The sequence below is a fragment of the Triticum aestivum genome, chromosome 2D (assembly GCF_018294505.1).
Source record: "Triticum aestivum cultivar Chinese Spring chromosome 2D, IWGSC CS RefSeq v2.1, whole genome shotgun sequence".
In the NCBI taxonomy this organism is placed as follows: Eukaryota; Viridiplantae; Streptophyta; class Magnoliopsida; order Poales; family Poaceae; genus Triticum; species Triticum aestivum.
The window spans coordinates 276,357,363-276,367,657 of NC_057799.1; positions in this window are offsets into that span (position 1 = coordinate 276,357,363).

The following is a 10,295-nucleotide window of genomic DNA, read 5'->3' on the forward strand; positions in this document are numbered from 1 at the left end:
ATGATGACTGAACATGTGCAAGATGTGCTGAACAATTTTGATGTAACATCCCAAATTTTCAATTTGAAATGTTCTACAATTATTAGTTAAGCATCTATGCATTTTGTTTGAATTGTGTGGCATTTGGAAATTTTAAGAGGCATTTGAGTTTTATTTGAATTTGAATTCAACTTGGCATTTGAAATTTGTTTCAAATATCCCTGACAAATACTTGTTTAAAAGTATGAGAGGAGCTAACATGACACTCCAAAAAAATGTCAGAAGAAAATATTGCCAAAAGGTTTGAATTCAAAATTTGAATTTTATTTGGGATTTGCAGAAAATGTTTTTATTTTGTTTCTGTTTTGCCTCTGGAAAAATGTTCACGTTGTAGGATTTATTTTTCTGATGTTTTTGATATATATATATGTCCTATATAAAAATATTATAGATTTCTCTATGTTTTACTTTTCTCCCTGTCTTATTCAAAAAAAAAAGACCCAGGCGCAAGCCAGGCCAACCGGCCCAGCCGACGCCCGAGCCGTAGCCCACCAGCGCCGAGCCGGCCTGCTCCCGCCGTACCGCGCCGACCCCGTTCCGATCGGTCGCCCGTTCGCTCCCCTCTCTCTCTCCCTCACTGACCCGCGGGGCCCGCCCTCTCTCTTTCCCCTCGCCCACGCTATGCCGCTCCGGAGCACGCCCGAGCACCGCCGCGGTTCCGATCTTCCCGGGATCACGCTCCGAAGCCTTCCCCTCGCGCAAGCTTATGTCCTATAAATACCTACGCCCTTCCTCTCCCGAACCCCCTAAAACCCTAGCCCAAAACCCACCGCAGCTCGCGCCCTCGCCGATCGCATCTCGCTACTGCCGGCGCAGTTCGCCGCCCGTTCCGACTCCGGTGAGCACTCCCACGACTCCAATTTCCACCCACGTACTTCCGTCGCCGTTTCCCACCTTTTTGACATGGCCTGCCGCCCTCTTACCCACAGCAGCGACGACCCCGAGCTCGTCTGCCACCCGCCAGAGCTGCAGAGCACCGGGCTCTACTTCGCCTCGCCCTCGACGTCCGCGTCGTCCCCGAGCTCAAACAACTCCACCACCACCTCCGCCTTGCTCCGCCGCATCGCCCCGACGTCACCGCCGTCGCCCCGGACCACCGGAACCCCTCCGCCACCGACGCCCGAGTCGCCGCCGTCGTCTCCGTCTGTCGCCGCCGTCCGCTGTAAGCCCGAGCCCCCTCCACCGTTAGATCGTTAATCTAGGGCCTAGATTAGACTAGCGAAGGGTTTGGTTTATTTTTACTAGATCGGTTTTGTACGGTTTAGTTTACGGCTTATTTCTGGTTTAGTTACGGTTTAGTGTAGACCGTCCCGATCGGTTTTTTTATTAACCCGTACGCGTACTAGCCTATTCAACGCATGTGCGCTGTTTAGTTTTAGAACGCTCACTGTTTCGGCCCGTTAGCACCTTAGTTATTTTTTTTGTTTAATTTTCGTTTCTGTTTTTTAACAGAATAGTTCCAATTTTGTAAAATCTATATCTCTTAGGTTCTTGAATGTTTTTAGTTGATTCTTTTTTTGTTAGTTTAAAAATTTCCTATATTTTCTGTAGAAAATAGATTCGGCCATGTTTTAGTTTTTTAAAAATTGTTTATATTAGTTTTAGTCAGATTAGTATTTTCTGCTATAAATTGAGTTAGGATTATTCTTTTTTAGCGTTTCTTTTTTTCACTGCTTTGTTTTGACCTTGCCTAGCAGTAGGAATTTATTTGGGTATTTTTAGTCTTTATTAAAAATAGTTTTACTTGAAAACAAGCTTTTCTAGTTTTTTTAGCTTGCTGCTGTTTTCTGTTGTTCTAGTTAATTTAAGATTTTATTTTACCTCTGTTATAATTTATTTTAGATTAGTTTCTGTAGTTACAGAGGGTGAACTTTTATTTACAGAAAAAGAAAATGTTTATTTTATTTTCTTGCTAGTTGTTGGCTTGGAGTTCTTCGAGTTTTCTTTGGTTTTGGTTTGATTGCTTTGTGTGATTTATGTTAGCATGCTGTTATGTTAAGTGATTGTATGTTTGTATGCTTATATGATTATTGTTTGCTTCGATAGAATTTCCGGAGTGCGAAGTCTGCTATTTTGAGTCGCTAGCTTTCGAAGACCGTCAGCCAGGCAAGTCATTTGATCATGTTTTACAATACCTATGATTTTGTTGCATTAGAATTATTCCTCCCCACCATGCATGCAGTAGGAGAATTTTAAGTTATGTTCTTGAGTAGTATCATGAGGTAGGATGAACCCAATTCCCCTTGTTACCATTGCCCGGGACGATGTAGTTCATTTTGCTATGCTCGTAGACGGGGTTGGTTGAGAGATTCATAAGGGAGATGTGAGAGTCAAGATGATGACAACCCCATGACTTCAAGCTCAAGATGGACTTCAAATTCACTACTGGGTGGAGGACGGTTGACGGGCACCCTGGAGAAACCAGCGGATGGCCGGGATGCATGGAGAAGCGCGAGACATCTTGCGGAAAGCTTCACCCAGCCACGAAGAGACGGATGGTTACACCTTGACCGGAAGCTTACCTGTGCAGCCGCAAGCCATTATGGGCTCTGGCTGGGTTGACCTTAGGCGTGACTCTGGACGAACGGTGCCAGCAGATGTAGAAGAACGGTAGGACATGGATGGGCACCGGTAGTGCCCAAAGAAACTCTACGGAAGACCCTGTTTCGTTCGTCCCGTCTTCAAACACCAGGCAGTGCGAAGACATAAAGTAGGGAACGATTCTTGCGGGTAAAGTGCACAAGACTCTGCAGAGTAAAAACCTAATTGATTAGCCATGTCGCCGGTTACGGACAAATAAGCCTCTGGAATTGGAGTATTTCGGAAATCTCAACACCGAACTTAATAAATTAATTGAGGGGTTATTTAATATTCGGGAATGAGACATGGGTTGGCGGAACCATCTCAATAACAACCAACATTTTGTAGTAATTGCAAGCAAGTCCTTTTGTTATAGGAAAAAATTGGCCTTTTCGCAAAAACATAAAACTTAGAGCCCCACAGCCAAATTGCATATAGTGTTAGTAATTTTATTGTTGTTCTCTCTTCATGACTTGCCGGCATATTCAAAATGCTGACCTACACGGCTGCAACGTCTTATGTTGCAGAGGAGTTTTCCGACCAGGAGTGAGGCTACGATCCACGCTTGGCGATTGCCCTATGGAGTCGGATGGACTCGCTATTCGTCTACGCTTCCGCAGCTTTATTTAGTTTATTTCTCATGAGTTGGCCTTCGGCCGAATTTGTTATGATGTAATAAAGACTCAATATGAGAATCGTGTAATAAATTCAGGTGTGATTGAACTTTGAATCTTTTCATCAATGTACTGTGTGTGCCAGCATGATCTTGGGATGGTACAGCTACACAGAGACTTGACCGATTTCGGGTCGGGTCGCTACATTTGAAGAGGCCATGGAGAAGATCACTGGCCTTGAGAAGACGCTCGATAACAGATTTAATGAACTGCTTGCGCGTCTTCCACCACCGGCTGCACCTGCCGCACCTCTGCAACAACAACAACAACTACTACTACTACCTCCACGTCGCGAAACAGCCCTCCGCCGAGCGAGCCGTGTCCTTCTTCAGCCTGGCCAAACTGTTGGTGCTGCTATTGATACTTCTGTGGCTCCTGCTGCTGATGCGGAGGATGATTGTGCGGGAGATTACGAGGATGAGGTTGATCAAAATCAGAACTACGTGCAACCACCAGCACCACAACCACCAGGTCGTCCACATGCAAATAATCACAATGGTAGGGCTCTCCCTCAGGTACAAGATCATGACCATCTTCCTAAACTGAAATTGAATATTCCACCATTTGAGGGTAGATATGTTCCTGATATATATCTTACTTGGGAGTTAGAAACCAAACAACGTTTTACATGTTTAGAATATCCCGAGGAGAGACGTGTTCCTGCTGCTGTTTGTGCTTTCACTAGCTTTGCATGTGTTTGGTGGTCTGAACATTGTAGATTATATCCTATTCCAGCTACTTGGGCTGCTTTGAAAATTGCTATGCGTACTCGTTGGGTTCCACCATATTATCAACGTGAATTAATTCAAAAATTGCAGCGTTTAAGACAAGGAAAAAATTCTGTAGAAGAATATTATCAGGAATTACAAACTGGCACGATTAGATGTGGTATTGTTGAGGAGAATGAAGCTATGCTTGCGCGTTTTATGGGTGGATTAAATAGAGAGATTCAGACCATTCTAGAGTATAAGGAGTATAATAATATCACTCGTTTATTCCATCTTGCTTGTAAAGCTTAACGTGAAGTGCAGGATCGACAGGCATTGGTGCGAACTAACTTTTCTGCAGGTCGATCTTCATCATGGACACCACGTGCATCCTCTACTTCCACTGCACCAGCACCTCCATCAGGTGCCACCTCCAGCCATGATACAAGAAAGCAGGCACAACCACCACTATCTGCCAAGAGCACACCTGCCGGGGCTGCGTAGAGCTCTTCTTCTTCCATGGCATCAACAGGGCACACAAGTGATATTATTTGTCGTCATTGTAAGGGAAGAGCAAATTTTGCGAGGGAATGCAAATCTCAGCGTGTGATGATTGCTACTTAGGATGGTGGGTATGAGTCCGCCAGTGACTATGATGCGGAGACTTTGGCTCTTATTACACATGAAGAACACGGTGGAGATTATTCTGATCATGAGACGCAATACATGGCTGCTGAAGATGCTGACAGGTATGAATGTTTAGTTGCTCAACGTGTTTCGAGTGTGCAGGTTACACAAGCTGAGCAAAATCAGAGGCATAATTTGTTCCATACAAAGGGAGTTGTGAAGGAACATTCTGTTCACGTCATCATAGATGGAGGGAGCTGCAACAACTTGGCTAGCATGTAGATGGTGGAGAAGCTATCTCTCACCACAAGGCCACATCCACATCCTTACTACATCCATTGGTTCAACAACAGCGGCAAGGTTAAGGTAACACGTACTGTTCATGTGCATTTTAGTATCTCTACATATGCTGATTATGTTGATTGTGATGTGGTGCCTATGCAAGCATGTTCCTTATTACTTGGTAGAGCATGGCAATTTGATAAAAATTCTGTACACCATGGTAGAAACAATCAGTATACTCTTGTTCATAAGGACAAAAATATTACTTTGCTTCCCATGACTCCTGATTCCATTTTGAAAGATGATATTAATAGAGCTAATAAAGCAAAACAGGAGCAAAATAAGAGTGAAAATCAGATTGTGGCAAAAGAATTTGAGCAACAAATGAAGCCTAATAATAAACCGTCTAGTGTTCCTTCTGAAATTAAATTAGAAAGTGCATGTTTACTTGCCACCAAATCTGATATTGATGATCTAGATTTTAGAAAATCTGTTTGCTATGCTTTTGTGTGCAAAGAGGCATTATTTTCATTCGAGGACGTGCCTTCCTCTTTGCCTCCTGCTGTCACTAACATTTTGCAGGATTTCGCTGACGTCTTTCCACAAGACGTGCCACCGGGATTACCACCTATTCAAGGGATTGAGCATCAAATTGACTTAATTCCCGGTGCATCGCTACCCAACTGTGCACCATACCATACCAACCCAGAGGAGACGAAGGAGATTATGCGTCAAGTACAAGAGCTGCTCGACAAAGGTTATATACGCGAATCCCTTAGTCCTTGTGCTGTTCCTATCATTTTAGTGCCGAAAAAGGATGGTACGTCGCGTATGTGTGCTGATTGTAGAGGCATTAATAATATTACTATTCGTTATCGTCATCCTATTCCTAGGCTAGATGATATGCTTGATGAATTGAGTGGCTCTACAATATTCTCCAAAGTTGATTCGCGTAGTGGATACCGTCAAATTCGTATGAAATTGGGAGATGGATCGAAAACAGCATTTAAAACTAAGTTTGGATTATATGAGTGGTTAGTCATGCCTTTTGAGTTAACTAATGCACCTAGTACTTTCATGAGATTAATGAACGAAGTTTTACGTGCTTTCATTGGACGATTTGTGGTAGTTTATTTTGATGACATATTGATTTATAGCAAATCTTTGGAGGAACATTTGGAACATTTACGTGCTGTTTTTATTGCTCTACGTGATGCACGTTTGTTTGCTAACCTTGGGAAGTGCACCTTTTGCACCGACCGAGTATCTTTTCTTGGCTATGTTGTTACTCCACAGGGAATTGAAGTTGATAAAGCCAAGATTGAAGCTATTCAGAGTTGGCCGCAGCCCAAAACGGTCACACAAGTGAGGAGTTTTCTTGGACTCGCTGGTTTCTATAGGCGTTTTGTGAGAGATTTTAGCACCATTGCTGCACCTCTCAATGAGCTTACAAAGAAGGATGTGCCTTTTGATTGGGGTACCGCACAGGAAGAAGCCTTCACGGTGTTGAAAGATAAGTTGACACATGCTCCTTTACTCCAACTTCCTGATTTTAATAAGACTTTTGAGCTTGAATGTGATGCTAATGGAATTGGATTAGGAGGTGTGTTATTACAAGATGGTAAACCTGTTGCATACTTTTCCAAAAAATTGAGTGGGCCTAGTCTGAACTATTCTACTTATGATAAAGAATTATATGCTCTTGTTCAGACCTTAGAAACATGGCAACATTATTTATGGCCCAAAGAATTTGTTATACATTCTGATCATGAATCTTTGAAACACATTAAAAGTCAAGCAAAACTGAACCGTAGACATGCTAAATGGGTTGAATTCATCGAGACTTTCCCTTATGTCATTAAACACAAGAAGGGTAAAGAAAATGTTATTGCTGATGCATTGTCTCGTCGTTATACTATGCTTTCACAACTTGACTTTAAAATATTTGGTTTGGAGACCATCAAAGATCAATATGTGCATGATGCTGAATTTAAAGATGTATTGAAGAATTGTAAAGAAGGGAGAACATGGAACAAGTTCGTCGTTAATCATGGATTTGTGTTTCGTGCTAACAAGCTATGCATTCCAGCTAGCTCCATTCGTCTTTTGTTGTTACAGGAGGCGCATGGCGGAGGATTAATGGGACATTTTGGCGTGAAGAAGACGGAGGATATACTTGCTACACATTTATTTTGGCCAAAGATGAGACGGGATGTTGAGCGTTTTGTTGCTCGCTGCACTACATGTCAAAAAGCTAAGTCACGACTCAATCCTCATGGTTTATATATGCCTTTGCCTGTGCCTAGTGTTCCTTGGGAGGATATATCTATGGACTTTGTTTTAGGTTTACCTCGAACAAAGAAGGGGAGGGATAGCATATTTATTGTTGTGGATAGATTTTCAAAAATGGCACACTTTATACCATGTCATAAAAATGATGATGCTATTAATGTTGCTGATTTGTTCTTTCGTGAAATTATTCGCTTGCATGGTGTGCCAAATACTATCGTTTTAGATCGTGATACTAAATTTCTTAGCCACTTTTGGAGATGTTTATGGGCTAAGTTGGGGACTAAACTACTTTTTAGTAATACTTGTCACCCCCAAACTGATGGACAAACTGAAGTAGTCAATAGAACTTTGTCTACTATGCTTAGGGTTGTTTTGAAGAATAATAAGAAAATGTGGGAAGAATGCTTGCCTCATATTGAATTTGCTTATAATCGTTCATTGCATTCTACTACTAAGGTGTGCCCTTTTGAAATTGTGTATGGTTTTCTACCTCGTCCACCTATTGATTTGTTGCCTCTTCCATCTTCGGAGAAGGTAAATTTTGATGTAAACAACGTGCTGATTTGATCTTAAAAATGCATGAGTTAACTAAGGAAAACATTGAGCGTATGAATGCTAAATATAAACTTGCTGGAGCTAAGGGTAGAAAACATATTGTCTTTGCACCTGGAGATCTTGTTTGGTTACATTTGCGTAAGGGTAGGTTTCCTAATTTGCGCAAATCTAAGCTAATGCCACGTGCTGATGGTCCTTTTAAGGTGTTAGAGAAAATAAATGATAATGCATATAAACTTGAGCTGCCTGCAGATTTTGGGGTTAGTCCCACTTTTAACATTGCAGATTTGAAGCCTTATTTGGGTGAGGAAGATGAGCTTCCGTCGAGGACGACTTCATTTCAAGAAGGGGAGGATGATGAGGACATCAATACCATTGTTACACCCACAGCCCCTACTGTTACATATAGTGGACCAATTACTAGAGCTCGCGCACGCCAATTAAATTACCAGGTACTTTCATTTCTTGGTAATGATTCTAATGTTCATGAGAATATGATGCTGCCTAAATTGGATACATTTGTTTTGCTTACAAATGAAGGGCCTAGCTTGGAGAAGGATGAACATTGGAGCAAGGGGAACAAGAACGGAGTTACAAGTGATGATTTCATGACTTTGAAGCCACCATAAGGAGTGCATGAAGCCTTGGACGAAATATACAAGATGCCACTTCATAAATTTCGTCCAGAGGCTATTCTAGGTGCCGCGTCACCTTATTATTGGGCCAGGCCCATGTAATTTCGAAATACTTAAGTATAGGCTGTTTTTAGAGTCCGTATGTGTGGGGAAACAAGAGTTAGGGTTGGTTTCGGACCTCTCCCTCAAGGGCCACGAAATTCCCCCCTCTTCCTCCATATATACAGACCTTAGGGTGTTGTTTAGACTTTGTGTTTTGTTTAGATCAAAAGTTCGCCATAGTTGCAATTTCGCGTACTTCGTTTGTGTTCAACGACCAGACCAAGGCGTCACAGAACCCCACCTTCATTAATAAAGATTTCCACTTATATTCGCAATATCCAGATTGCAATCTTTGTTTCTTGCTTGTTCTTCGTTTGTTCGCAGGAAACAGGCCCTCGTGGTCAGGTTGATCGTGCTCCGGCGTGGTCAATAACCCTCGGAAGTTGGTTTAGGGATTGGTAAGGTGCGACGTCTCGCACGTTCGTAGTCGAATCATCAAGGTCGACTCCCACAGAAAATGATAGCCACCATCTCATCGAAACATCGGGACACTTTGCCTCTATCACAAGCAAAAATATTGCATGACTTTTTGTAATATTTTTGCCATAGAAAATCATTTCTCTTCTGGTCCAAAATTCCAGTTTGTACAACAAGTACATTTTTCCTTGATATTTTGGCCCTGATCTTTCTTGAGCTTGATTACCCCCTAAGAAAACCTAAACCCCAGGAGATCAGCCCTAATGGCCTTCTAGAAGATTGCTTAACTTGGCGACCAAGTTTCTGGTCAGAAACTAGCCAGCTTAGTTGAGTCAAGTCTGGTCGGCCTGGCTATGAGCTATCAACTTTCCTAGACTAAACACTGTGTGGACTAGAGCATAGACAAGGTTTGGCAGCGTTTGGGCATCGTCTTGACCATGCCAGCGTGGTGACCGCGTGAAGACATGGCGCCTGGCAGCGTCTCGACACGCTCTGGATGCCGCCTTCCTCTCTATTTAGCGCGTGCTCGATCCAGCGCTCGCCCACGCCTGCCGCGCCGCGCCTACAGCCCCGACCCATCACCCTTGACCTCTCCCTGGTGCTCGCCGACGCCGGAGATGCCGCAGCGAGCACGACACGTCGCGGCCAAAAGCCACAGTGCGCGCGTGCCCTTGTCCTCTCCCCCTGCATCCTGTGCTCGTCCCGAGCATGGGCAGCTCCGACAGTGACGCTGCACGCTTCCCCCTCACAATGGAGCGCTTCGTCGCCGTTCGCCGGCTTCCAGAGAGCTCCGGCGGCGACACGTTACCCCCCTCGCTCCGGCTATATATAGAGCCTCCCTCCTCGTTTCCTAGCCACGCACCACTCCTCTCCACCTCCACGAACACGTAGACGGGCCACAACTCGGTCGGGCAGGCCTCTGGCCGTCGCCCCGACCAGAGAACTCCGGCGACCTCCGCAGCAACGCCACCGCTCTCCGGTGCCTCTCGATCTCGACCAGCTGCTCGGGCGTGGCATTGGAGGTCTCTTGGTGCTGTTTGGATGGTGTTGAGCCGCCAGAGCCGCCTCTAGCCGTCGTCTTCATCCGCTCCGGCAAACCCCGTCCGCCACCGAAGCTTGCGAGCTTGACCGCGAGCAGCTTCGGCCATCCCACGGCAAGCCACGGGTATGGGCAGGTGCGCCGCGAGCCCAGCTTCAATCCTATCCCTCTAGCCTAGCCCCAAACCCCCTCGTCGCCGGCGTGAGCTCCGGCGAAATGCCGCCCCTCTCTGATCTCACTTTCCCCCTCTCTCTCCTCACGTGCGGGACCCACTCATCAGCCTCACCGCTCGCGACCGAAGCGGTACGAGTGGAGGCGCACTCTCGCTTTACGCCTTCGACGTCAC